Source organism: Palaemon carinicauda, chromosome 41 (assembly GCF_036898095.1).
Source record: "Palaemon carinicauda isolate YSFRI2023 chromosome 41, ASM3689809v2, whole genome shotgun sequence".
Lineage (NCBI taxonomy): Eukaryota > Metazoa > Arthropoda > Malacostraca > Decapoda > Palaemonidae > Palaemon > Palaemon carinicauda.
In genome coordinates this window covers 9871369-9876368 of record NC_090765.1, presented here as the reverse complement: position 1 = coordinate 9876368, position 5000 = coordinate 9871369, and the positions used below count along the sequence as shown (strand labels likewise).

General features: G+C 32.7%; 1 long non-coding RNA gene across 1 annotated transcript in view; it reads left to right on the top strand.

The window, feature by feature from the left end:
* Positions 1–2870: 2870 nt before the first annotated feature.
* LOC137632242 (uncharacterized) overlaps positions 2871–5000 on the top strand; it is a 217853-nt gene continuing 215723 nt past the window's right edge. Inside the window, exon 1 of the long non-coding RNA XR_011042024.1 lies at positions 2871–2915. This is a non-coding gene — a long non-coding RNA (uncharacterized lncRNA). The remainder of the gene's footprint in view (positions 2916–5000) is intronic.

Sequence of the window (5000 nt, the reverse complement as noted above, 5' to 3'; positions counted from 1 at the left end):
ACTGAACAAATACTCTAGGTATTCCGAGAAGTTAAAGGTTATTGAATTGAGTCAAATGTAATGACGTTTTTTTTTTTTTTTTTATTTCACTTCCCCTGTATATAAGGTTTTTTATATTCAACACAATGGATTTACTCAGACCTTTGCATTAATCCATATTACAGAGTTACGGTCTATTGAAATGAGTTTTATTTAGATTCTAAACATTCCATTAGGATTAACACCATTTGATAATAAGAAAATGGATTTTATTTAGATTGTAAACATTTCCACAAAGGTCAACACCTTATACAATGAAAAATAGAATGGCATTGGGTGTATTTATTCCAGTATAGATTTCATTCTGTAGAAACTCCATAGCCTTAAAGGGTGTGAAATTGTCTCACGTTGCCAGTTTGAGTCCGATTTCAAGCTTATAAATTATAGACTTGGTGGAGGAATGGTTACGTAAGATGTGACCTCGTGAAATGGAGAATGTAATGTGCATTATAAACCTGAAAACAGGGAAATATAGCAATTTAGCATTCGGTTGATAATATACTTTTGATTGAATTTCTTCCTTAGATCGGAAAATTTCGTTTTACGGCTATTTATCACATAATCCCCTTTGTTTTATTAACTTGAAGATTGAAACTATATTATGTGTTACCTGTTTTGTTAAAATGTTTGTATTCATATAGAAATTGCTGTGATTTAATATCTCAAGATTTCAAGACATCTTCCGAAGAAGAGGAATCGGCTAATTAAAAACTATTTGACTCATGAGCAGTTGCCAAAATGTTGATCCTAGCAAATGATTATACTGAGTATATACACACGATACCATGTATGTCTCGATGGACTAGTATCTCGTGCATGTGAATTGGATGGCGGAGTTTTTTTTTTTTTTTTTTTTTTTTTTTTTTTTTTTTTTTTACAGTTCCTATTGTATTTGTTTTTCCTACTTGTTTACACTACATAGCACACCGTAATCAAAGAATGCTGCGTCGCCCCAAGGAGGACATCATCCCTAGGTATCAAGATTTGTAGATTTAGAAAGAGTTTAAGATATATAATAAGTCCAGTAAAGACGGTGGCTCGTCAATTAGCAACTAGAGCCCAGTTGGGGTTAGGGATAAATGAACGATTAATATGCTGACGGTGTCAGCCACTTTAGAGAGAGAGAGAGAGAGAGAGAGAGAGAGAGAGAGAGAGAGGGAGAGAGATTACTGCTAAGGTTTCTCGTGGGATCCCCGGTAGTCGGAAAGATTATTGATGATTGTGCCATGGTTTTTTTCGTCGTAGAATTGTTTATTTTCATTACAATTGATAATGCTATTATCATTACCGTTACTAATGATAATGTTGTTCATAGTAGAAGTGGTGGTATAAAATGTTGTAAAACCAGCATTAGTGGATGTGGTCGTAGTAGTAGCATTAGAAGTGGTCATAATAGTAGTAGTATTATTAGCTGAATTGGTCGTATTAATAGTAGTAGTTGTGGTTATATTATCAGCATTAGTAGTAGTGGAAATGGTCATAGCAGTAGCAGTGGTAGTATTAGAAGTGATTATAATAGTAGTAATATAAATTATTTAATTAGTATTAGTAATTGTAGAATTGGTTTTAGTAGTAGAAGTAATCATATTCGTTGCATTAGTAGAAGCATAAATGGTCATAGTAGTAGTAATTGTAGAAGTGGTCGTATTAATGATAATAATTGTAGATGTGGTCGTAATAGTAGTAGAATTGCTTGTAGAAGTAGTCATATTAGTAGAAGTGGGCGTATTTGTATCATCAGTATTATTATTATTACTCGCTAAGCTACAAACCTAGTTGGAAAAGCAGGATGCTATAAGCCCAAGGTCTCCAACTGGGAAAATAGCCCCGCGAGGAAAGAAAATAAGGAAACAGATAGAACATTGTACCTGAGTATACCCTCAAGCAAGAGAACGATAACCCTAAAATATCGGAGTGTTCTTCTCTTAGAAGAGCTGCTTACCATAGCTAAAGAGTCTTTTCTATGCCCATACAAAGAGAGAAATAGCCACTGAACATTTAAGGTTTAGTAGTTAACCTCTCCAGAGAAGAAGAATTTTTCGTTTATTTCAGTTTTATCAGGTTAATGGGGAAGGAAAAAATGTGTAATGAATATGCCAGACTATTCAGTGTATGCGTAGGCAAAGGAAAATGAGCCGTAATCAGTAAGGGATCCAATGCAGTAGGCTACTATCTGGTCAGTCGAAGGACACAATAACTCTAGCGGTAGTATCTAAACGGATGCCTTGGCCAACCGACTACCTATTTAATAGTAATAAAATTGGTCGTAGTAGTAGCATTAGTAGCAATAGTAGTCGTGGAAGTGGTCGTATTAGTATCTTTAGAAGTAATGGAATTAATCTTAACAATAACTTTGATAATATTAAAAGTGGTAGAAGTAGTAGCAGTTGTAGAAGAAGTGGTCATGTTGGAATCATTAGTAGTAATCGTATTATTATTATTAGTAGTAGTAGTAGTAGTAGTAGTAGTAGTAGTAGTAGTAATATAATTGTTCTTATTAGTATCATTATCAGTAGTAGTAGTTGTGGTGGTGGTGGTGGTGGTATATTATTATTATTATTATTATTATTATTATTATTATTATTATTATTATTATTGCTTTTCTATCATTATTGTTGTTATTAGAATTATTAGATTTAGACTTATAATTATTATTACTTATTGTTCTTAGCATTAGTAGTAGTAGTAATAGTATTGTTGTTGTTTTTTATTACTGATATTATAGGTGCTATTACCATCCATATACTTATCAGCGGATTAAGCACAATTTGCATTTGTTATGAATATTTTGATTACTAAAATTTTTTTTAATTTCAAACCTTCCTCCTTGCAGGCTTTAATTCAATCCCAACATTATCAATCCCAACTATTTTTAGGTAAGTGCAAACTTTATTTCAATAAACTCTTACTAATTATATACTCAAATAGCTACAGTTTTTGTAATTCGGATATATGAGAATGTACATTCTTCGTAATCAGTACGTATATATATATATATATATATATATATATATATATATATATATATATATATATATATATATATATATATATATATATATATATATATGTGTGTGTGCGAGTGTTTCTTAATATATAATAATTTTCAGCAAGAATTTCTTCCATTTGTGTGTCATAGTGGGCAGAGAGAGAGAGAGAGAGAGAGAGAGAGAGAGAGAGAGAGAGAGAGAGAGAGAGAGAGAGAGTTGTAAATGCACGATAAATGCAATTCTTGTAAAGTAGGGCAATTAAAAGTCATCGGAAGAGTATAGATGGAATCAGTCCACTTGATGGCATGAAATTGTTACCAACGTTAAAGATTGTGGCTGCGATTAGATTTCGTCAGTTGTAATTTTTCATTTCAGAGAGTGCGACAGGGCGTCCATGAAATAATATAAATTTTACAAAGGTTTTACAACATTTAAATAAATATTACAAAAATATGAAAAAAAAAAACAATATTTTATTTTTTTGAAGTATAGACTCTACATCCAGGTTTGAAAGGCGAAGGTTAATTAATCTTTGACGTTGGAGAAATAATAACTAATCGTTTTCATTATTGTGTGCCCATAATTTTTTCTTGGAGTTGACCTACGCGTTTTCGCCTACATAATCAACGAATCCTTTAGTTATTTTCTATTTTGAAGTGATGCAGAGCACAAGCTTTCACTCGTGATTAAAGAAATTATTAACTATCCTTAAGCAGTTAAGTATATCACTATTTCAATTATTTGTTTTCTCCAGAAGCTTTTCTTTTGTTAAGTAAATTCAACTGTAGTTTTCTTCCACTCTAATTACCACTTGATATTTAAATCCAACCACAATTCACTTTTAAAAGTTTTTCTTTTTTTACACTTATTCCATTGTATATCCATTCATTTATCTGCTTTCGAGTTACTTTAGTCGCGTCTGTAATAATTGAAGCTTTACGAGACGATCGAGTAAAAGCTAGTGATTAAAAGACTGAAATCGCAGCTCTTAGGTATTCTGAGTGCAACTCTTGGAATGTCGATAATTGGTACTGGAAGGAGAAACGGAGATATGATCTGATGATGATTTTTTTTTATCCAGGGAAGGAATTCGTACTAGAAAAAAAAGTTGAATTAACTACAATGTTTAAACAGACATATTTGCATACTTTTACAGTTAGGGGAAACCCCAAGAGTTAACGAACTTGAAAGGTAATTTTCAGGTTAAAAGTGAAAGGGAGAGAAGATTTTTAGAGTTTATTTATTTATTTTTTATTTATTTATTTTTTTTTTTTTTTTGCAATGAGTTTTACTAAGTAAATTGTTTTTATTGTTAAGATCTTTGCAATATCTTGACATTATCCTGAGCATCAGAACACTTACATGTGAAAATGTATAAAAGAATGTAATCAAATTAAATTTTCAATATACTCGAAAATGAGCTTTACACTCTCTTAAGGTACATAAAATTGAACTTTACATTCTTTACCACCACAACGCAAGTTTCGAAAATATTCATAACCTGCACAGAATCGTAACTCCTTTAAAATAGCCGTAAGTGTAACCTTATGGGTTTTCAGTCACCCCTTCCCCCTTGACTTGACCTCCTTCACGACCCCCTCACACCCAATTATCTTTCCGGGAGAGAACCGAAAATAAAATGACGTCATTAGTGGTACAGCGTAATCATAAAGTAAGTCCCGAGATTGCATGTACATTACCCTTGAAAAATGCAGGGCAGAGGAGCTGGCACAGTGCAGCAAATGAACACCATGACTCCTAAAAGTTAGCCGGGTAAGAGAAAGGGAACACGTCTCTTGGAGTAATTTCATCATTTTATAGGCCATGAAGCTGGTTTAGGCCCCCAGGTGTGCGGAATGAAATAGCTAAATGGAGAAGCACTTGTTTTGTTTTCAGGAGCCCTTGATCGTAACCAGTAGTGGGTGCTTTTGTGTGGAAGGCGTGTACCATTTTTTTTTAAAGACCCAAGAC